We start from the raw sequence: 15038 nt of genomic DNA, 5'->3' as shown, positions 1-15038 counted from the left end.
TCATCCACCTTATTCCCAATACTCCTCGCATAGAGTCACAGAACCTTCAGGCTTCTTTTTTTTAACACACTTTGCCCCTTTAGAATTTTGCTGTAATGTGACCCTTTTTGTTTTTTGCCTTGGGTTTTTCTGCCCTCCACTTTTACTATTCTGCTTTCTATAGTTTTCTTCTGACTCAATTTTATTTCCCTCTGTCTCCCTGCATAGGTTCCCATCCCCCTGTCATATTACTTTAACTCCTCCCCAACAGCACTAGCAAACACTCCCCCTAGGACATTGGTTCCGTTCCTGCCCAGGTGCAGACCGGCTGGTCTTCCTTTAGCTGTCGGGTTCCCTGATGCCTAGGAAACCCGGCAACCCAGTGTTCAATTTAAAAAGATCTTTCGAAATAATGCACGCAGCCTCATTATAATATTTAAATAGCCAACCCGCCTTCTGGGAGTGGGTTGGCCACCCGATCTCCATCCCACCTCTGTTAAATCCGGAAGAGGGCGGGTTAGGGTCGGGATTCAGATTTTTAACACTTTAACCTCCCAAATGCCATCAATCCACCCATTTTGGGGATTAAAATTCGCCCCATCTGCGTCTACCCTATCAAGCCCCTCTGTTATCTTAAAGATCTCTATTGGGTCATCCCTCAGCCTGTCCTAAAAGCTATATCCTCTCAGTTCTGGATCATCCTTCTGAATCTATTTTTCAGATTTCCCAATGTCTCTATATCGTTCTTTTTACTCAACTATTTACAATCTATATTAATGACTTGGATGAAGGGACCGAGTGTAATGTAGCGAAGTTTGCTGATGATACAAAGAACGGTGGGAAATCAAATTGTGAGGAGGGCATAAAGAATCTGCAAAGGGATATAGACAGGCTAAGTGAGTGGGCAAAAATTTGGCAGATGGAGTATAATGTGGGAAAAGATGAGGTTACCCACTTTGGCAGGAAAAATAAAAAAGCAAATTATTATTTAAATGGAGAGAGATTACAAAATGCCGCAGTACAGAGGGACCTGGGGGTCCTTGTGCATTAAATACAAAAAGTTAGTGTGGTGTCCCTGCACTGTACTACAAACTCACATGACGCATGTACTGCAGACACAGTCACTACGTGACCTTAACCTTTATTCCCAGGACCAAGGAGTGCTGACCCTGGGTGGGACCTCCTCTTTTATACCTGGAAACCCAGGTGAGGGGTGTCTCCCACAAGTTCACCCCCTGTGGTCAGGGTGCGTATTTCTAGGGTATAAGTACAGTGTACAGGAGTTGCATGAAGGTTACAGTTACATGAAGATTACCTTTGCATGATGGTTACATGCATGACAGTTAGTATACTGTTATAGCAAGTAATCAGGAAGGCAAATGGAATATTGGCTTTTATTGCAAGGGGGTGGAGTATAAAAGCAGGGAAGTCCTGCTGCAACTGTACAGGGTATTGGTGAGACCAGACCTAAAGTACTACGTACAGTTTTGGTCTCTGTATTTAAGGAAGGATATACTTACATTGGAGGCAGTTCAGAGAAGGTTCACTAGGTTGATTCCTGAGATGAAGGGGTTGACTTATGAAGAAAGGTTGAGCAGGTTGGGCCTATACACATTGGAGTTTAGAAGAATGAAAGGTGATCTTATTAAAACATATAAGATACCGAGGGGGCTCAACAAGGTATATGCAGAGAGGATGTTTCAACTCGTGGGGGGAATCTAGAATTAGGGGACATAATCTCAGAATAAGGGGTTGCCCATTTAGAACTGAGATGAGGAGGAATTTCTTCTCTCAGAGGGTTGTAAATGTGTGGAATTCTCTACCCCAGAGAGCTGTGGAGGCTGGGTCATTGAATATATTTAAGGTGGAGATAGACAGATTTTTGAACGATAAGGGAGTGATGGGTTATGGGGAGTGGGCAGGGAAGTGGAGCTGAGTCCAAGATCAGATCAGTCATGATCTTATTAAATGGCTGAGCAGGCTTGAGGGGCCAAATGGCTTACTCCTGCTCCTATTTCTCATGTTTACATTCTTATGTTCTTTTGTTCTAAAAATATGGAGACCAAAACTGTGCACAGTGTGGTCTAACCAAGATTCTATACAAATTTAACATAACCTCTCTGTTTTTCAATTCTATCCCTCTAGAAATGGACCCCAGTGCTTTCTTTATGGCCTCATCAACCTACATTGCTATTTTTAATGTGTCTGTACCCCTAGATCCCTTTGCTCCTTTGTCCCATTTAGACTCTTACTATCCGAGCAACATGTGGCCTCCTTATTTTTCCTATCAAACCTCACACTTTCTATATTGAAATTAATTTGCCAATTACACACCCATTCTGCAAGGCTGTTACTGTCTTCTTGTATTTTGTTGCATTCTTCCTCAGTATTAACGATACTCCCAATTTCGTGTCTGCAAATTTTGAAATTGTACTGTACTTCCAATTGCCAAGTCCCAATCATTAATGTAAATTGTGAACAACAGTGGTCCCAACACCAATCCCTCTGGAACACCACTTCCCACCTTTTGCCAGTCTGCGTAGCTATACTTAACAGTTACTCTCTGTTTTCGGTTTTGTAGCCAGCTTACTATCCATTCTGCTACCTGTCCCCTGACTGAACATGCTCTGACCTTAGTCATGAGTCTACCATACGGTAGCTTATCGAAGACCTTTTAAAAATCCAAATATATTACATCTACTACATCACCCATGTCTACTCTTCAAAGAATTCAATAAGGTTAGCCAAGCATGATCCTTGCTTTTGAAGTCCATGCTAACTGCTAACTACTCTTTATTATAGTTTCAGTTTCTAGGTGTTTTTCTATTACATCTTTGAGTAAAGATTCCATCATTTTTCCTATCAACAACGTCAACTTAACTGGTCTATATTTCCATGGACATGTTCTATTTCCCTTTTAAATATAAGAATAACATTAGCTGTCCACCAGTCCTCAGGCACTACTCCATTTTCTAATGATTTTTTTATATCTACATTATAGTGCCCCTGTAATTTCTTCCCTAACTTCTTTTAATATGTGCAGATGCAATCCATTCAGACTAGGGGCCTTATCCTCACTAACTTTGATTATTTTATCAATTATCTCCCCCTTTCTATATTTAATGTCTTCATATATTTTTTGATCTCTTCTTCTAAGGTCTTGCCCACCTTATTAGTCTCCCTGGGAAATATTGAGGCAGAGTAACTGTTCAATATTTCTGCCATTCACTGTCATTATCTGTGAGTTTATCTTGTACATCCCTTAGTGGCCCTGTTCCTATTCTTTGTGGAATACTTTACTACTTCTTTTTATAGTCCTTGATATTTTAATTTTGTTGCTATCTTTGCTTTCCTAATAGATTTTCTTGCTTTTTTCCTAAACTCTTCATATTCTTTTTTATCATCCTCTCCTTTATTGTTTATGCACTTAGTGTATATTTTCTTTAGTTTCAATTGGACCCTTATCTCTTTATTCTTCAATAGTATTTTATTATTGGCTAGACTGTTCTTCCTGTTAGCAGAATATATTTTTCCTGATCTCTACTGATCATGTGTAAAATATTTCCCACTGTCGTTCTGTCTCTTTGTCAATTTTTTTCCCCGTTTACCTTCCCAATTCCTTTCTCATCCCTTCAAAATGACCTTTCTTCCAATATATTACTTTGGTATTTGTTTACTTATGTCTTTCTCAATCATTATCTTAAAACTTATTATGTTATGATCTCTGTTGCTTAGATGTTCCCCTACACTTACTTCTCTTATCTACTCTCGTTCATTGCCCATCACTAGATCCAGCAGTGGTTCCTCTCTGGTTAGGATTCTTAAATACTTGGTAAGAAAGTCCTGGACACACTGCTAAAAAGGTAATTCCCTTTCCTCTTTCCATACCTCTTCTTTCCAGTTTATTTGGGAATGGTTGAAATTATAATTTTTCTATGTATTTTACTCATTTCATAGATTTGCTTACATATTTATTTCTCCACTTCCCTTTCACTATTAGGTGATCTATAGAATATCTCTGTTAGTGTGATCGATCCCTTTTTATCCTTTATCTCAATCCATATGGATTCTGTTTCTATCTTAATGTTAATTATGTTCCTTTTTTCTACTGCCGTTATATTGTCTCTAATTAGTACAGCTACTCAACCCTCCTTTACCCCATCCTATCCTTTCCAAATACATTATATCATGCAATATTTAACTGCCAGTTCTGTCCTACTTGTAGCCATGCTTCAGTTCTTCTTCTTAGGCAGTCCGCCCGAGTCGAGGATGACTTGCTTCCACATTAAAATGAGTCCTAAGGTGACTGATGCGGGATCTACAGTCTCTGTCACAGGTGGGGCAGGCGATGTTTGGAGGGACGGGTGGATGGGGTGCTTGGGTTGTCGCGCACTCCTTCCACTGTTTATACTTGGCTTCTGCGTGCTCCCGGCGAAGAGACTCATAGTGTTTGGTGCCTTCTCATATCCTCCTCCTCCACTTTTAGCGGTCTTGGGCCAGGGATTCCCAGGTGGTCGGTGGGGATGTTGCATTTTTTCAAGGAGGCTTTGAGGGTATCCTTGTAGCATTTTCTCTGCCCTCCTGGGGCTCGTCTGCCGTGACGTAGCTCACAGTAGAGCGCTTGCTTTGGGAGTCTAGCATCGGGCATGCAGACAATGTGGCCCGCCGACTGGAGCTGGTCGAGCGTGGTCAATGCCTCGATGCTGAGGATGTTGGCTTGAGAGAGAACACTGATGTTGGTCCGCCTATCTTGCCAATGAATTTGCTGGATTTTGCGAAGGCAGCGTTGCTGGTACTTCTCCAGTGCTTTGAGGTCCCTACTATACATAGTCCATGTCTCTGAAGCATATAGGAGGGTGAGTATCACTACTGCTCTGTAGACCATGAGCTTGGTGTCAGGTTTGAGATCCTGATCTTCGAACACTCTTTTTCTGAGGTGGCGGTGTTGGACTTCATCATCGATGTCTGCTCTTATTGATAGTAGGCTCCCAAGGTATGGGAAGTGGTCCACATTGTCCAAGGTATCATCATGGATCTTGATAACCAGGGAGCAGTACATAGGAACATAGAAAATAGGAGCAGTAGTGGGCCATTCGGCCCTTCGAGTCTGCACCGCCATTCAATATGATCCTGGCTGATCCTCTATCTCAACATCATATTCTCGCTTTTTCCCCATACCCCTTGATGTCTTTTATTTCTAGAAATCTATCTATCTCCTTCTTAAATATATTCAGTGACTTGGCCTCCACAGCCTTCTGTGGTAGAGAGTTCCACAGGTTTCTCCTCATTTCGGTCCTAAATTTCCTACCCCGTATCCTGAGACTGTGACCCCTTGTTCTGGACTTTCCAGCCAGGGGAAACATCCTTCCCGCATCCAGTCTATCCAACCCAGTCAGAATTTTATACGTCTCAATGAGACCCCCTCTCATTCTTCTAAACTCTAATGAATATAGGCCTTGTCGACCCAATTTCTCCTCATACGACAATCCTGCCATCCCAGGAATCAGTCTGGTGAACCTTTGCTGCACTCCCTCTATGGCAAGTATATCCTTTCTTAGGTAAGGAGACCAAAACTGCACACTATACTCCAGGCGTGGTCTCACCAAGGCCCTGTATAACTGTAGTAAGACATCCTTGCTCCTTTACTCAAATCCTCTTACAATGAAGGACAACATACCATTTGCCTTCCTAACTGCTTGCTGCACCTACATGTTTGCTTTCAATGATTGGGGAACAAGGACACCCAAGTCCCTCTGTACATCGACACTTCCCAAGCCATCACCATTTAAATAATACTTTGTCCTTATGTTTTTCCTACCAGAGTGGATAACTGTGTGGCTGGGGCAGGTTGGTAGAAGACTTTTGTCTTACAGATGTTTAATGTGAGGCCCAGTCTCTCGTATGCTTCAGTGAAGATATCAACGATGGTTTGGAGTTCAGACTCTGAGTGTGCACAAAAGCAAGCGTCATATGCATACCGTAATTCAATGACAGAGGTTGGAGCAACCTTGGATCTGGACTGGAGGTGTCAGAGGTTGAACAATTTCCCGCTTGTCCTGTAGATTAACTCCACTCCAGTGGGGAGCTTATTGAGGGTGAGATGAAGCATTGCAGCAAGTAAGATTGAAAAGAGCGTTGGTGCGATGACACATCCTTGCTTGGCACCGGTCTGCACTTGTATTGGGTCTGCGGTAGATCCATTGGTAAGAATCACGGCTTGCATGTCATCGTGAAGAAGGCGGAGGATGGTGATGAATTTTGGAGGACAGACGAATTTGAGAAGGACACTTCATAATTCTTTGTGGTTGACAGAGTCGAAGGCCTTTGTGAGGTCAAAGAAGGCCATGTACAGAGGTTGATGCTGCTCCCTACATTTTTCTTGGATTTGTCATGCAGTGAAGATCATGTCCATTGTGCCCCTTAGTGGACGGAATCCGCATCGCGATTCTGGGAGGAGCTCTTCAGCCACTGGGAGGGGACGACTGAGGTGTTTTCTTGCAATGATTTTCCCTGCGGCATACAGCAGGGAAACGCATCTGAAATTACCACAGTCAGACGTGTCCCCTTTCTTGAAGATGGTCATGATTATGGCATCTCTGAGATCCCCTGACTTGCTCTCCCCCTTCCAGATCAGAGAGATGAAACATAGAAAAATAGGTGCAGGAGTAGGCCATTTGGCGCTTCGAGCCTGCACCACCATTCAATAAGATCATGGCTGATCATTCCTTCAGTACCCCTTTCCTGCTTTTTCTCCATACCCCTTGATCCCCTTAACCGTAAGAGCCATATCTAACTCCCTCTTGAATATATCCAGTGAACTGGCATCAACAACTCTCCGCGTCAGGGAATTCCACAGGTTAACAACTCTCTGAGTGAAGAAGTTTCTCCTCATCTCAATCCTAAATGGCCTACCCCTTATCCTAAGACTATGTCCCCTGGTTCTGGACTTCCCCAACATCGGGAACATTCTTCCCACATCTAACCTGTCCAGTTCGCGCCAAGAGTACTTCTCCACCATGTTTCAGTATTTTGGCGGGGATTCTATCTGCTCCTGAGGCCTTGTTGTTTTTCAGTTGTTGGATAGCCTTAACAACCTCAAGTCGGGCTGGGATTGTGCTGAGGTGGTGATGGGTAGCATGTTGTGGGATGGAATCAAGGACACTCATGTCAAAGACAGAGTCTTGGTTGAGAAGATCCTCGAAGTGATCCTTCCAGTGGACACTGACTGCCGATCTGTCCTTGATGAGCACCTCTTTGTTCTTGGCTCTCAATGGAATAGAACCTTGAGTGCTTGGGCCGTAGGTAAGCTTGACTGTACTAAAAAATCCACGCACAGCACGGACCAGCAGCGAGGTCAGGAGTCCGAGGCCATCAGCGAGTTAGCGAGGTCCGGGCCCAGGAAAGATACATCATGGATCAGCAACGAGGTCGGGACACGAGGCCAGAATATGCGTGGTCACTAACAAAGCGTGAGCGGTTGGAGAGAGTGCGGAAAAGTGCAGGAGAGCAGTGCACAGGAGCTGGAGCCGGGGAGTATTCTATGGACAAATTCGTAAGCTGCTCCAAGATTTATGCACTCACCTCCACTGCAATCTCTGAAAAGCAGGAAGACAGGACCTGAGGGAGGGAGGGAGGGGGTCAGTAGGAATATATGTGTATGTGTGTGTACTAGATCCAGCAGCAGAGTCTGGACTCCAATCAGCAAGGATCCCCTTGCCATTGGACCAAGACCTTGCTCTGTCAAGTTTGTGTGGTATCTGGTGTGCAACGGCCAGCACACATTTAAATAATTCACATACAGGCATCTTCCACTCTTTAAAATGAAGTTTGGGACCTTATGGACAGCCAACAGTGACAGACCAGAATGTTATACTGCTATCATTGCCCGGGAACTCAGACACTATTACATCGAAATCGTCACCCTGAGCGAAACACGGCGGGCAGGAGAAGGTCAGCTCAAGGAACAAGGTGGTGGATACATCTTCTGGAAAGGCAAACCAAAAGAAGAATGCCGTCACCATGGGGTTGGCTTCACCATCAAAAATGAGCTAGTTTGGTACCTTAGAGATTCCCCCTACGGGATAAACGAATGCCTCACGACTCTTCGGCTCACTCCAACCCGGAACCAGTATGCTTCTGTCATCAGTATGTATGCCCCAACCCTGGAAGCTATGGGAAGGGGTAGGGAAAACCAACTCCAATGGTATCCTCCTCCTGACAAAAATGCTCAGAACATGGTCTTGTCATAACCGACACCTTGTTTCATCAAAAAGACAAGTACAAGACCTTCTGGTAGCACCCTCACTCCAAGCATTGGCACCTGCTAGACGACATCATCGTCCGAGCGAGGGACCGCAAGGACAACCGCATCACTCGCGCCATGACAGGAGCTGACGACTGCTGAACTGACCACCGGCTAATCTCCATCAACGTAGCCTCAAAATGGCAGGGCGACAGAAATGCTGCCACAGAAAGATCAACGCTGAAGCGCTCTGAAGACCCTGCAAAGAAAGCTCTACTCAACCAACGCCTCACAGAAAACCTGGCGATCTCTAACGAACTGGAGCCGCAGAGTGTCCATAGTGCCTGGTCTGCCCTCAAGTCTATCATAATTAGCGAAGAGACACTTGGGGCCAAAAATTGGTGCCATTACCGCCCACTGTCGCCCGCTGCCGTTGAGTTTTTGAGCCGCTCGCCCCTCGGTGACAGATTCCTCCAGGTCTGCATCCGGCAGGAGGGGAGTATCACCGGGAACCACCTGCTGGTGCCAGCTGACGGCCTCTGGCGGCCAAGTTGCGTAAGTGACCTCCCGCCCGCCGAGCTGGCATATTGGTGCAGGCGGGAGTCAGAGCCAGCAGGGGGAAGAACCGTTGCATGGAGGCAGGTCTAACTCCGACGGTAAGTACGAAGATCTGCAAAAAAAGGTTAGTGAACATTTTTACATTTTCTTTCTTTCAGGGTTTTTACCTGTGTGGTGTCCCCTGAAGGTGTTAGTTTTTGTTTTTATTGTGAATATTTAAATTTTTCAGTGTTCCACCCTCCCTTGGGCCCGACTCAATCCTTGGCGGCACTTTGGCGAGGAATGTATTTGCCGCCGAGATTGGGAGCTCCCGCCCGCTACCGCCCAGATTGATGGCGTAAGCCGTTATTTGGCCGCCGGGCAGTACTGCCATCTCTTTTAGAGGGATCTTCCTGGCAAAGTACCGCCCGTCTCTCGGCGGCCATCGGCTGTCATTTAGTCGGCACTTGGGCGGGCCTTGGCTTCCACCAAGTTCGAGCCCAATGTTACTCTACCAGAAAACATCAAGACAGGATCGATGAGAACGAGCAGGTGATCCAGGAGCTAATAAACTGCAAACGCAAGGCATTACTGAATTGGAAACAACTCCACAACTTGAGTGAATGAAAACAGACCAACTGATGGCTGAGGTCCAACAAAAAACTTGTGACCTAAAGACAACTGAAGCCCTACCCTTACTTCTCTTATCTACTCTCGTTCATTGCCCATCACTAGATCCAGCAGTGGTTCCTCTCTGGTTAGGATTCTTACATACTGGGTAAGAAAGTAGGCCTGAACATACTGTAAAAAGTCCATTACTTTTCCTCTTTCCATATCTCTTTCCAGTTTATTTGGAATGGTTGAAATGATAATTTTTCAATGTATTTTACTTATTTCATAGATTTTCTTACATATTTATTTTTCCACTTCCCTTTCACTATTAGGTGATCTATAGAATATCTCTGTTAGTGTGATCGATCCCTTCTTATCCTTTATCTCAATCCATATAGATTCTGGTTCTATCTTAATATTAATTATGTCCCTTTTTTCTACTGCCATTATGTTATCTCTAATTAATATAGCTACCCAACCCTCCTTTCTCCCACTCTATCCTTTCTAAATATGTTATATCATGCAATATTTAACTGCAAGTCCTATCCTTTTTGTAGCCAAGTTTCAGTTATCCCCACTACATCTGCATCCTCACTACAAATTATTGCTTCCAGTTCTCTTGTTTTGGATGCTGTGCACATTGCTGTACAGGTAATTTAATTTGTTTATTAACCGTTTCTCTCACTTTATTTTAACCATCAAGTTACTTTCTTATCTGTATCTGTTCCCGAACCGGTTATGTCACCCTTATTCCTTACCTTGGCCTGACCTTTCCTCTCATCTATTTCTTTCATCTTCAGGCTTTTCTCCAGATCCCTCCCCCCTTCTTACTAGTGCTATCATCAGCCCTATTTATCCTTTCCGCTAGGGCTCTGGTCCCATTCCAGTTCAGGTGGAGCCATTCCATCGGCACAGCTCCTTCCTGTCTCAGCTAACTTTCTATAAAGTGGAAACCTGCCTTCCCACACTGGTCTTTCAGCCACACATTCCCCTTCCTTGTCTGTCTATCCCTATGCCAATTAGAACGTGGCACAGATAGTGAGGTCCTGCTTTATAATTTAGTTCCTAGCTTTTGATACACCCTGAGCAAGAGCACCTCCCTGTTTTTCCCTATGTCATTGCTTCCAACATGGACCATGATAACTGGATCTTCCCCCTCCTCTTTAGTTGCTCAAGATATTATTTACCTTTACACCAGGTAGGCAACACAAATGGGCTCTTGGTCGTGACTGCAGAGGATACTATCTATCCCCCTAATTATCAAATCACCTATGACTTCAAACTTTCTATTCTGCTCTTTCCCCACTTGGACTGCCTCCTGCCCCACGGCACCATGGTTAGCATTCTGACCATCCTCCCTGCAGCCTACATCCTTATCCTAACAGGTAGCAAGTTTCCACAGCAGCCGCCATCATGGAGGGTCCACGGACACAGACCATCAAACTGGCGCGGGTTACCAAAGTTCTTGGAAGGACTGGCTCCCAGGGACAGTGTACTCAGGTCCGTGTGGAATTTATGCATGACAGCAACTGATCCATCATCCGAAACGTGAAAGGACCAGTCCACGAAGGAGACGTGCTGACACTTTTGGAGTCTGAGCGTGAAGCAAGACGATTACGATAACAGATCTACAAAACTGATGCCACCTGAAGCCCCCATCTAAATAACTGCTTACAAAAACAATTTTTTTTTGACAAAATGGAACAATAAATTTCTTCGATAAATGAAAAAAAAAGCAAGTATATTGGGCTCAAGTTTGCCCCCTCTGCTAGAACGGCGCACCTCCATGAAGTTTGCGGACTTTGTAGTACAGAACCGGTGCCAATTTCTTACCTCCGTATTCTCCCCGTTGGTTCCAGGCCTGTGGCCTGTGGCGCAGCGCTTCAGAACGCATGATAGGCGGAGCTACAGCCCTGCGCCGAAAAGAGTGCCGGCAGTTGTGCGAGTGCGCAGTGGAGTCTGCATGCATGTGCAGTAGCTCCTGGCCCTTCCAGTGCCTCCTGTCCCCGGCCGACCCTATCCCTGGCCGAAGGGACAACGCGGTGTTCACAGCCGCTATCCCGGGCCGGCTGCTGCCTTGCCGCACTCCCTGAACAGTTCCCATGGCAACACGGCAGTATGGAGCGTGTACACAGGGAGATTTAGGCCACTTTGTTTGCAGTGCTAACGAAATAATGTTGGCAGTCTATATAATATACTCCAGTACATAAACTTAATTACTTTGGGCATGCATATATGACATATTTACCTAGTGCTCTTTTCAGGAGGCAAGAGCCTTTGTTCTTGGATTAGCAGCCCTGCCAGAACTTACCCCTTTGATGTCTATGTATCTCAAATAGTATCAGCATTTTACACGATGACCAAGTATGCTGCAGTAGGTGAGGTCGGAACTTTAAATTTTTTATTTATTGATTTATTTATTGATTTATTTATCATTTATTATTGATGATGGTTCTTTATTTTTAAAAGTGAAGTGTTTAATGCTTTGGAAAATCCTCTAACTTCCCTCTAACTTCCCTTCCCCATCTCCCCATCTCTGGCTACCTGCGCCTGATTTCTAAAGTGTCCACAAGGTTTTTCAGAACGTACAAAAGTGGACACTTACTCTGGCCTAAGTTAGTTTGGAGCAACTATTTGCTGGCCAAACTCGCATAAATGGCCAAAACAGGCGTAAGTGGCTGGGAACGCCCCCTTTTGAAAAAAAAACGAAACTAAAAAAAAACCTAACTAACGTACTTACACTGGCGCAAATTAAATGGACAAAATTGCAACTAAAAAGATACTCCAGAAAAATCAAGTTGCTTAAAAAAAAAACGGAGCAACTCCTGGGGAAATTTGGGCCCATGGTATCTAATAGATAGGAGCAGTGTCTGCAGGACCTTCTTCTCTGCCTCCCCTAGGTTCCTCTTGCCCTGCTGAGTGACAATCACACTCTCCCCTTCCTGCACTTGTGATTTCCTCTGAGGTGTGACTGTTCTCTGAAGAAAAATATCCAAAAATTCCTCCCCGTTCATTATTTGTCGGAGTGTCTCTAACTCAAAATCCAACTGAACAACTCTGCACTGGAGCGTATCGAGGTAGAAATATTTCCTGCAGATTTGGCAATCTGGGACAGTCTCATTGTCCACAAACTTCCACATACTGCAGTCCCAACACAATGCTTGTGCTGACATTATTATTCTTTATTTATTGTTAGCAGTAGTTTATTTCTAGAGCTAATAGAATCACTTGATATCTAGTTTATATTTCGTAAATGAATAGAGTTTGATTTCAAATTAATTATTCTGATTGTTTTAATTATTTATTTACTTATTTATTTCAAGTTAATGGATTGGTTTATACTTTAAATGATATAGTAAATTAAGTAATTAGCTTAAGTATATACTAAATTAAATACTTAGCACAATTCGATACTGAATTAAATACTTTACTTCCTCGGGCACTGCCGCTCCTCCCTCTGCTCTGATGTCATTTTTTCGGAATCAGATTATTTTTTCAGGTTTCCCCCTCCATTTGTTATACAGTGCACTGCTCAGCTGCTTCTCACCTCTGCTTTAACGTAGGAAAATCAGCAACCAATTTGCGCACAGCAAGGTCCTACAAACAGCAATGTGATAATAACCAGCTAATCTGTTTTGGTGATGTTGGTTGAGACATAAATTTCAGTCAAAACACCAGATAGAATTCCCTGTTCTTCTTCAAATAGCGCCATGGAATCATTTACAACCACTTGGGAGTTTAATGTCGTATCTGAAAGAAGGCACCTCTGACTGTACAGCACTCGCTCAGTACAGCAACTGGTGTCAGCCTAGATTTCATGTGCAGGTCTCTGGAGTTGGGCTTGAACCCACAATCTTTTGACTGAGAGGAGAGAGTGCTACCACTGAGCCACAGCTGACACCAGTGGCTGACTCTGTGACATGCTGGGAGCCAAGTTCAATTCCTTGGCTCCGCTGAGCTCCCAATATCAGTGTTCCTGTGGGGAGGTGGGTGACGAGGTGAGTGGAGGTGAGGGGTGTTCTCTAAGCAAGGGAGGCATCTCTTCATAGGGAGAACAGAAAATCAATATGGAAATGGTCTCCAAGCCACTCTCATACTTTATAGCAGAAGAGCAGTAAGCACAGTGTGGTATAGGTGGATGCCTGGAACAAGCAGAGTATCCATCTTCATTCCCACAATTGATGCATGGCTTGGTAGAGACTGGAGGGAAATTAATATTTTATTTTCTTCTTTCCCCTGCTCCTCACACCATGGCAGCAACCCGCCTGAGAGGGTGACAGATGATCTCTTCCCTTTTTGGATCTATTGGGCTGGTCTCTGGACTAGCCACTGTCGTTTTGTAATCAGTCACAAGATGATAGCATGAGATTAGTATAAAGAGAAGATGGCACACTCTTGCTCTGAATTATCACACAACTCTGAGGAAGTGAAACTTAGTTCTCCTTCCCTATAATGGCTGTGGTCAAGATTGGAAACTTGCCACATGGGGAATCACAGGCTCGAGTGATTGGTCTAATACTCTGCAGCACAGGACTCGTAATCACATGACTGCATGACCCTGTCCTGCCTTATTATTAGGTCTCACAAAAGGGAGCAGAATATCTGCTGCGCTACTGATTCCCCAAATGACAAATGTGTCCCTCCATTAGGTCTGTATATTTTATTAACAAATTTAACCCACTTGTAAACAGTGATAGATTATTTTCATTGATCAGCGATATGCAAATGAGAGGGCACAAACAGAAGACCACCAGGAAAAGAATTAAAGGGAGGTCAGAAAAAAATAACAGAGTGGGTTAGAATATGGAATTCTCTACTACAAACCACCGTTAAGGCATAGTCCATAAATTATTTTAAAAGGGCATTATAAACTTACTAGAAAAACTAAATATTATAGGATATTACAACATTACAACTTTGACTACACTCCAAAAGTACTTCATTGGCTGTAGAGCGCTTTGAGATGTCCGGTTGTCATGAAAGGTGCTTTATAAATGCAAGTCTTTCTTTCTATGGAGAGTGGGATTCAACTAATTGGCTCATGTGGAGAAAATCACTGGCACAGACATGATGGCTGAACGGCTTGTCTCTGTCCTGCGACGTTCTGTAATTCTAACTGTTATGTATGTATCTAGACCTTACCCAAATGTAAGACTTGCCACTAGGGGACACACCTGTGGGAGACCTAAGGGTCACCTGTGCACCCTGGGGCAAGCAGGTATAAAAGGTGATTCACCATGCTGCTTCCTCACTCTGGAGTCTGAATAAAGAGACCAAGGTCACAACAGTTTGAGCTTGCGATATAGTCCTGTGAATTTATTCTGAACATAACAAATTGGCGACGAGTAATGGATCAAGAACTTTCACGCAGTAATGGCTGCCGTTGCCATTCTTGACAGATTTGTTGAGGGTGATGATTGGGAAGCCTTTCTTGAGTGCCTCGACCAGTACTTTGTGGCCAACGAATTGGACAAGGCTGAGATGGCGACCAAGTGCAGGGCAATTCTCCTCACCGTATGTGGGTCATCGGTATATGGCCTCCTTAAAAATTTGTTGGCACCAGTCAAACTAACGGACAAATCTTACACAGAGCTGTGTACGCTGGCTAAGGAACACCTTAAACCAAAGGAGAGCATCCTGATGGCCAGGTACCGTTTTTACACGCACC

At 44.2% G+C, this 15038-nt stretch overlaps 1 pseudogene; it reads left to right on the top strand.

Annotated features, from left to right (window-relative positions):
* The first annotated feature begins 10769 nt into the window (after window positions 1–10769).
* Window positions 10770–10993, top strand: LOC139279385 (small ribosomal subunit protein eS28 pseudogene; annotated as a pseudogene).
* Window positions 10994–15038: the final 4045 nt, after the last annotated feature.

The sequence above is a fragment of the Pristiophorus japonicus genome, chromosome 14 (assembly GCF_044704955.1).
Source record: "Pristiophorus japonicus isolate sPriJap1 chromosome 14, sPriJap1.hap1, whole genome shotgun sequence".
NCBI classification, from domain to species: Eukaryota; Metazoa; Chordata; class Chondrichthyes; family Pristiophoridae; genus Pristiophorus; species Pristiophorus japonicus.
Note: the sequence above shows the minus strand (reverse complement) of the source record. Positions and strands in the feature narration are given on the sequence as shown.